The sequence below is a fragment of the Urocampus carinirostris genome, chromosome 20 (assembly GCF_059441175.1).
Source record: "Urocampus carinirostris isolate Australia breed hairy pipefish chromosome 20, RoL_Ucar_1.0, whole genome shotgun sequence".
NCBI lineage: Eukaryota > Metazoa > Chordata > Actinopteri > Syngnathiformes > Syngnathidae > Urocampus > Urocampus carinirostris.
The window spans coordinates 12,243,881-12,252,148 of NC_142368.1; the positions used below are offsets into that span (position 1 = coordinate 12,243,881).

At 38.9% G+C, this 8,268-nt stretch overlaps 1 protein-coding gene across 2 annotated transcripts in view; it reads right to left on the reverse strand.

Annotated features, from left to right (window-relative positions):
• The window catches only part of LOC148346259 (12-(S)-hydroxy-5,8,10,14-eicosatetraenoic acid receptor-like), a 41,729-nt gene extending 41,294 nt beyond the window's left edge, over positions 1 to 435 (reverse strand). For both annotated transcript variants that reach the window (XM_088324453.1, XM_088324454.1), the window contains exon 1: positions 231 to 435. The gene's annotated coding sequence lies outside the window, so the exon portion shown is untranslated. The remainder of the gene's footprint in view (positions 1 to 230) is intronic.
• Positions 436 to 8,268: the final 7,833 nt, after the last annotated feature.

Sequence of the window (8,268 nt, forward strand, 5' to 3'; positions counted from 1 at the left end):
AATTACACTAAGAACTGTCTTAAGCAAGGGGCAGATCATTTTTTTCCCTATTACTAAAGGAAGAGTTCATTATTATTTCTCATATCATCATCATTGGTCTTCTCAATTCAAAGTGGGGAAAACTTAAAGGAACAGTGTGTAATATTTAGTGTCTCCTAATGGTACATAAAATATTGATTTAAATACTTCCCAAAAATACCTTAAATAACATACCGGGTGATGTTGCTTACCCGAGTTCACACTTTCTCGAGCAAGTCGGCAGCTTCCTGGTCGCCTCTGTGGAGTTCATGTTTGACACGGCTGTCATATAATGGTTTATTTGTCTTGTTGTTATCCAATGTTCTTGTTGCCAAAAGGCGAATTTAGACACATTTGTGTTTGAATGACGCGCCGTTTGCTTAGATAGGCCTGCGCATGCACCTGCTTTGAGTGTCCGGGCGGAAACAAAAGCTCTCTTTATTGTTCTGCCTCAAAATAGAATGACAATATAAGTCATAAAAATAAAATACTACTACAGAAATACTACAAAAATACTAGGGAACTACTACAAAACTAAACGTCAAATTTAGTGCTTGAAAACAGGGAGCTAGTATATTATGTTGTCTTTATTCTGATGAGAAGGAAATACTGTAGAAATGCGTACAAAATACTACTATAGTAATACTATGATACAAAAATACAATTAAAGAAATATTATATAACAATGTAATACTATATATTATCATATATATACACACAGGGATGGGTAAGGTTACTTTAACTTGATTACTTTCAACTACTTTTGGATTACTCCAATACCAAATATGATAATAAAAGACAAAAGAAACTAAATATGAATAAAATGACTCAATTTTGTGCAGGCTTGGGGAGTAACGGAATACATGGAACGGCAAAAATGATGTTGGCAAGCTGTTTGTATTTATTTTCATTTTGTTTCTGTCGCAATTTATGTTAGTTTTGCCGGAGATAAAAGAGATCAAAGCCAGGAGAGAAAGCTTACCACCTGTTGTGAGTCATAATTTTATTCATGTCTTTTTATATGAACAGAAACACTACAAAAATACAACTATAGTAACATTAAAAAATACCAAATAAATATTACAAAGATACTAGTATGGAATTTTTTTTTAACTGAAATTCTACAAAAAACATTACAGTAATGGTGTAATCCAAAAATACTGCCACAGAAGTATTACAATAGAAACACCAAACATAAACAACTACAGTAATACTACAAAAATGCTGTTATGGACATTTTACGAAAATGCTATTGCAGAAATACTGCAAAAATATTATCAAAATACAACTACAGTAATACAACAATAATGTAACTGCAGAAATTCTAAAAAAAAAATGCTAAAAAAAATAGGACTACGGTAATACTACCAAACTAAATATCGAAAGCGGTGCTGGGAATCAAATGGACTGAATCATTTCAAGGCAGTGGAGGATTTCCGACGCTGCGTCATTCATATTTTCGTTTTCTTTTGCTCTAAAAAAATAATTATATGACGTATTTCATTATATTTAGGCCTATCCTGCCCTTCATTAGGGAAAAGAGAGTTTTAGAAATGCCATCATTTCTGGGGGTGCTTGGGTTGAATTTGGGGGTGCTTGAGGTAGGCACTTTTCTCACAAGTCTCACAAAACACAATTCTGTTATCAGTGTGAATTTACTGTAATTGTTTGAATTTGGACTTTTATGAATGAAACTTGCTTGGTTCACCTCAGAAACTGCCATTTTCCCCGCTTTTAGTCAGTGTAATATATGAACTGAACGTCTTCTCACTATTTAGGCAAAGAATCTTGCTTATGCTTTGGTTCTTTTAGAAGTTGAGGTGATGGGGAGTCCAAAAGCGCTCATAAGTCACACAGACGTTCGAGCACGCGGCGGACTTGGAACCGTCGCGGCTCCGGTTGTGGACCCGAGCCCGGGACGACTCAACTAGAAACAACGGGCCGAAATTCAAGGCTATTACTATAAATCTGTCCCGGGGAGAGGAGGCCTGGGGGCTATCGTCAGCCATTTCCAGTATGGAGTCACAATTCATTTAGAATGTCTGGAGGTTCTTGGACGTCTAAAATACTCTGCAGAAAAGGAAACCTTTTTTCAAGAAAATTGGTGAGTTTTTATGAGGTTTTGACCATAGTTAGGCCCCCAGTTTTTAAAATAGCAACCCCGGTTTGCAAACAAATGGAAATGTGGACTCGTCAGACCGCATTGCATCAGGTTACGTCCGACAAACTTTTATCGTTTTTTTCATTTCTGGGTTTCGATCTGAAATAAGGAAATTGGAAGAGAAATAAAAATTATTCTAAACAGGGGTGTTACTAGGTGTGGGGCCACGGGTGGGCGGTGCCCGCCTATGGACACGCTCTGCCCACCCCAAAAAAATGGATGTGGTGAGGGCAGTCCGAAAAATGAAAAAAAGAAAGACAAAAAAGAGGGGACAAAAAGAGAGGAAATTAATAAAAAAATAGAATTTAAGAAAAGACAGGGGGAAAAGAAACCAAAGAATAAAAGAAAAGGGAAAAGAGAAAAACAGGAAAGAAATAGAAGAAAAAAATAATAAAAGAGGAAAAAGCATGAAAATGGGAAAAGCTGGGGAAAAGGGAAACAAAAGAAGAAAAACATAAACAAAGGTAAAAAGAGGAAAAAGAAGAAAACATAATAAAGAAAGAGAGAAAAAGTAAAAAGCTGTGAGGGAATAATAAAAGAGTAAAAGAAAAAAAGAAAAAAGATAAAAAAGAAGAAAACAAGCTGGAAAAAATGAAAAGAGAAAGAATCAAGAAAAAATGTATAAAAAGCTAGGAAAAAAGAAAACGGGAAGAAAAAAAACAAAAAATGTGGGTGTGAAAGGTGTAAAAAGCTAAGGGGAAGAAACAGAAGAAAAAAGCAGTGAAAAATGACTTTTGGAGGGTCCCTTTGATCAGTATATTTCCAATAATAAAGTAATATTCTGCATAAAATGAATTGTAACACGTTTTTTTAAAAACTATTATTCTACTAAATTATAATTTATATTTTCAGTTCCTGTGCGGAGTTTGTATGTTCTTCCCGTGCTTGCGTGGGTTTCCTCCGGGCACTCCGGTTTCCTTCCACATTCCAAAGACATGCATTTCAGGTGGATTGGCCGGTCCAAATTGTCCCTAGGTGTGAAAGAGCGAGCGAGTTGTCCGTCCCTGTGTGCCCTGCGATTGGCTGGCAACCAGTTCAGGGTGTCCCCTGCCCACTGCCCGATTGCTGGGATGGGCTCCAGCACCCCCGCGACCCTACTGAGGATAAGCGGTGCAGCTAATGAGATGAGATATTTTCAGTCTGCCGTAACTCATTTGAATTTGAATACTGAGTAACTTTAACCTGGAATCCCTGCAGGACAAAAAATGGCTCTTCAATATATTGACTCTTCAGCACATTAACAGCTAAACTACAAAATACTGGAAACAGTGCTGTGCAAAAACACGTTGGGGGTTATAATAGTTGTGCACCCCCCGAGACTCAAGTCTGGCAACGGCCCGGATTCCAAATCAGCGAGCCGGCGGTGGTCCGTTTGAGCACCTCCACCTGCGGGCGGAAGCCTTGAAAGTTCTTTTTGTTTCCAGTCCAGCCGTCCGCAGACGATAAGCGACATTTTACGGTCTTTTGGCAGATTTACGGACCCGCTCCTCATTTGGATCGGGCCGGGGAGAAAGGAGGGGGTCGCCGGCCGGACCCTGGAAAGGGGAATGGCCGAAATCGGATCAAGTCATCTTTCACTGGGTCCCAGACTGTCCAAATAAAGCAGTGCTTCTCAATGATTTTCTCACGACCCCCATCGGAGGAAGAAATCCTCTCGTGCACCAAATGTCCTTCCTGCTTTTTTGGGGGGGTTTACTTTTATTTCTTTCTTTCTTTGTTAGCTTTTTTACTCCTTATTTCTCTTTTTTTAGTTTTCTTTCCTTTTTCTTAAATTGTTCTCTATTTTCGATGTCAGGCTAGGGAAAGCGAAGTGGAATAAATATTTGTCGAAAGTAAGTATGTTTTTGACTCTAGCCTCCCACTAGGGGGATATGCCTTCCATATATAGACAGGAAGATTGTTCTCTATTTTCCCGCCCCAATATTTGAGAACCACTGGAATAAAAAAAACGTCACACCAGAAGGATTTGAAATGTGGACTCGTCAGACCGCGGCCAGCTTCTCCACTTGCCCAATTTGGTCAGTCTGAGTCTTATGACCTTGACTTGTTACAGGTCGAAAGAAAAATGGGATGTCTGCATCTGGACCAGTGTAAAAACAGTGACACACTTGCAGCAACTTGCAAAATTAATACACCCCCCCAGGGCCACATTGTAGGCTTCAAACTATGAGATCCCATCTTTATCCAAGTTATTGGGGACCAGAACCCTCTAATATAGTTGATTGGGGGTACCGGATCACAGAAAAGGGAAAAAAAGCATGACACAAATGTACTCTGTTGGCCACTGCTCTCAGCATAGGTTGACCAAGGATAATAGGTTGTGATTAAAACAGTGCAAATTATTTGGGCAGGCCACAATGATACTTCTTTAGATCATGGCCACGATCCTCAATTTCATTTTAGGCAGGCCAGAACGGCAGGCAACCAGACAAAAGTACTCTTTGCCGGTCCCCGCTTGCAGCAATATGGGATTGGGAATAGTGGATCGCGGCCACATGAGTGCCGTTCATTTTAGGCGGAAATAACGGCAGAAAAGAGCCGACAGGACTGACAAAAGTCCACTCGGCTGATTCCCGCTCAAACCAATATGCGATCAAGGATAATGGATTGCGGCCGTACAAGTTCAGTTCACTTTTTGGTGGACAACATTGTCAAATCAAGTGAAGCCATGTTTTTTTTGTGGTAATCAAAAGAAGTCTCAAAGGGCTGTACGAACTACAGACTATTATGACACCATCCCCCAAGGTAATCCTCTTCCAGAATGACCAGGCTGCAACATAGCAATAAAGAGCTGCCAGACCTAACAAAAGTGCCCTCTGCTGGTCCTCCCGGCTCGCAGCGATACGGGATCGGGGATAATGGGTAAAAATATTTTATTGATCCGACACGAGGACCTTAAACTCTTTTTAATGATTTCTATTCAAGTACATAAAACATACAAAAATCGAATCATCCAACAAAGATCGAAACGAGATGAAAAGTAGTCGTTGAATCAAGAGGTGATGCCGTCTTAAAGGGACAGTGTATTATGAAGCGCCTCCTAGCGGTGAAAAAAAACATCATTCATTAAAAATAACTTGATACGAATAATAGGCAATAATACACTATCATTTAAATGTGCATTTCTTTCAAATACTCGTGAGACAAGAGATTTCGTTTACATAACATAAGCCTCACCTAGCGAGAGCAGGCATGATTGTCGGCCATCTTGTTGCTAAGGGTACCCCAAAAGACCAAAAGCCTTGTGAAAGGCAAAAAATTGTGAACGAGAATTGTGCGTTTGTCACTTTGAGTCGACTTAGTTTGCGGCACTTCTTTTAGGTTGCAGTACACGATACATCGAGTGGCCAAATAATACAAACTGTCCCTTTAAGCGGATGAGACCTCATCACAGAAAGAGATACAATCTCAAAAGCATTCGTTCCGTCATCCATGGCAAGATCTCACAAACAGGACACGAGAAATGTAGCCAAAAAAAGGCACCACTGTTGAGGAATCAGCTCTACAATTTCTCTTTTTTTTGGAATGCATTCTTTTGAACTCTTGTGAGATGGAACACAAGAACAAATAAATATTGTTCAGCACAATATTTATCTAAGGCAGAAATTACTAAGTGCCGTGCAAAAAAAAAGCATCCAGCATTTTTTTAAAATCGTGTCCACGGCTGATGCTTTTTTTTCTATTTCGATTCAACACCGGTCGCCGTTTTATCGTGCTTCCGGGGAAAAAAAAAAATCGGAAAAGTCAGTGCTTGCTTGGCTCACAGTGTCGACGGGCAGGCACAAACACTTCAAGTAATTTCAGGAGAAATGGAGGAAGGATCCACAATCGCTATAAAGACATCAAATATAAAACAATGTCCCGATGTAGCATGTAGCGACGGCGCTACATTCCCCATCGAGCTGAGCCCGGGGTCGGCAACGCGCGGCTCAGGGGCCGCCTGTGGCTCGGTAGTGTGCGGTGTGGCTCCCTGGCAGAGAACTTCCCAAATTGAAATATAAGAGGCCGCTGCTGTGTTTTACCCGTTTGTACAGAAATCAAACTAAAAACTTAATTTATGCGATTTTATTTTATTTTTACGGTTTACCTGGGTCGTCCAGGCACCGATTTCTGAATTGTGTCCCTCCCCAGGCCGTTTTTTAAAACACGAAACAGATATTACTGGTTTCCATGGATACCAGTAGCAAGAGAAGCTTTCTGATCTGACTCAGATGCAGCACCTTCATCATCTGGTCGCTGTTGTTTTTCGTGGCAAAGCGTCAGCCCGCTCTTCAGAAACGAGCCTAATCCTGGCATTGACGGGGAGTGGCGTATGTGTGAAAACACAGATGTCTAGATTGATAGATATCTAGATAGATGTCTAGATAGAGATAGATGTCTAGATAGAGATAGATGGATATTTAGATAGATGTCTAGATAGATGTCTAGATAGAGATAGATGGATATTTAGATAGATGTCTAGATAGATGTCTAGATAGATGTCTAGATAGATGTCTAGATAGATAGATGTCTAGATAGATAGATAGATGTCTAGAGATAGATGTCTAGATAGATGTCTAGATAGAGATAGATAGATGTCTAGATAGATGTCTAGATAGAGATAGATAGATGTCTAGATAGATGTCTAGATAGAGCTAGATAGATGTCTAGATAGATCAATGTCTAGATAATTATAGATACTTTATTTATCCTCGTAGGGAAATTCAGGACTAAAACTAAAAATATTATCTTATCCAAAAAAAAAATATTTTCATAAGTGCAGGCTTCTTTTTATTTTTTTTTAGGTTATCAAAGATACGAAACAAATTGTAACTTGTTATTATTGTGATAACGTCAAACTTGAGGAGGTATCCTTCAATATAGCATCATTAGTCATTTTGATAGTAGGCTAATATTTTTAATATAGATACACACAGCATGTGTTGCATTCATTATAAGGCTTCAATAAAGCTTTTTCATTTTTTGCAGCTCCAGACAAATTTGGGTTTTATTCTGGTGCAATACGGCTCTTCCGACGTTTTAGGTTGCCGACCCCTGAGCTCAGCCATCACAAAACAAACATAAAAAGGATTATTGCATATAGAATTCCACATTTCCACTCGGGAAATGTGGACAGGCGTCAGGTGAAATTAGATAGAAAATCTAGGAGTACAAATCAAAGGCGAAAAGGCAAGCGTCGGATTCTATATGCTTTGGACACTTTTGAGGTATTCGTCGAGGAAGGACGATTGTCTACACTGAAATCGGACAAACATCGTCTTTCCATAAAGGCGGTGGATGGCTGGGTGACGAATTCAGACATTCCAAAAAATTTCAAGCTGATTGAAATCAAAAGAAAGAAAGGCAGACACACGATAACAATTTGCTGAGTGTTTTTGAAGTGTGAACTCATCATTTTGGCGGAGCGATCCTGCCTCATGTAAAAAAAATCGTATAAATAAATGAATACCAACAAATGTACGTCAGATGAATAAATAAACACATAAGGTAAATCAGATGATACCTAAATATATGACATAAAAGCAACTTATTCATTTATTTTTTTGTCATTTATTTTGTTGTTCCTCTAATTTGTTGTGAACATTACAAATTGTATTGTATATTGTTGTGAATTTCGTCTGAGATTTTGTCTTGTATTGTCCTGGATGAGAGCGTGTACATTGCCTTGCACATTATTATGTATTTTGTCGTGTATTTTGGGCATTTTATCGTGTACTTTGTTGCGTACATTGTCTTGCATTTTGTCAAGTATTTTGTGTATTTTTCTGTGTGCATTTTGTGTATTAAGTCACCGCTAAATGTTATTCAAACGAGGGGGCGGATCATACCGGTAGAGCTGCTCACCTATTGGTTGATTGATGATTACATTGATCCCCTGTGTTGCTTTCAAACCAATGGGTGAAAAGCTCGGCCAGTTGGACCCGCCTCCTGATGGGAATAACATTTTCTTGTGACAATACCAAAATGAATGACAAAATACATTATTGATATTGCTTTAACGTCATGTATTCAGGGATGAGATGATTTATTTGTGTGTTTATTTGGATATATATATATATGGAGGTATGTATTCATACATTTTTTTTCTA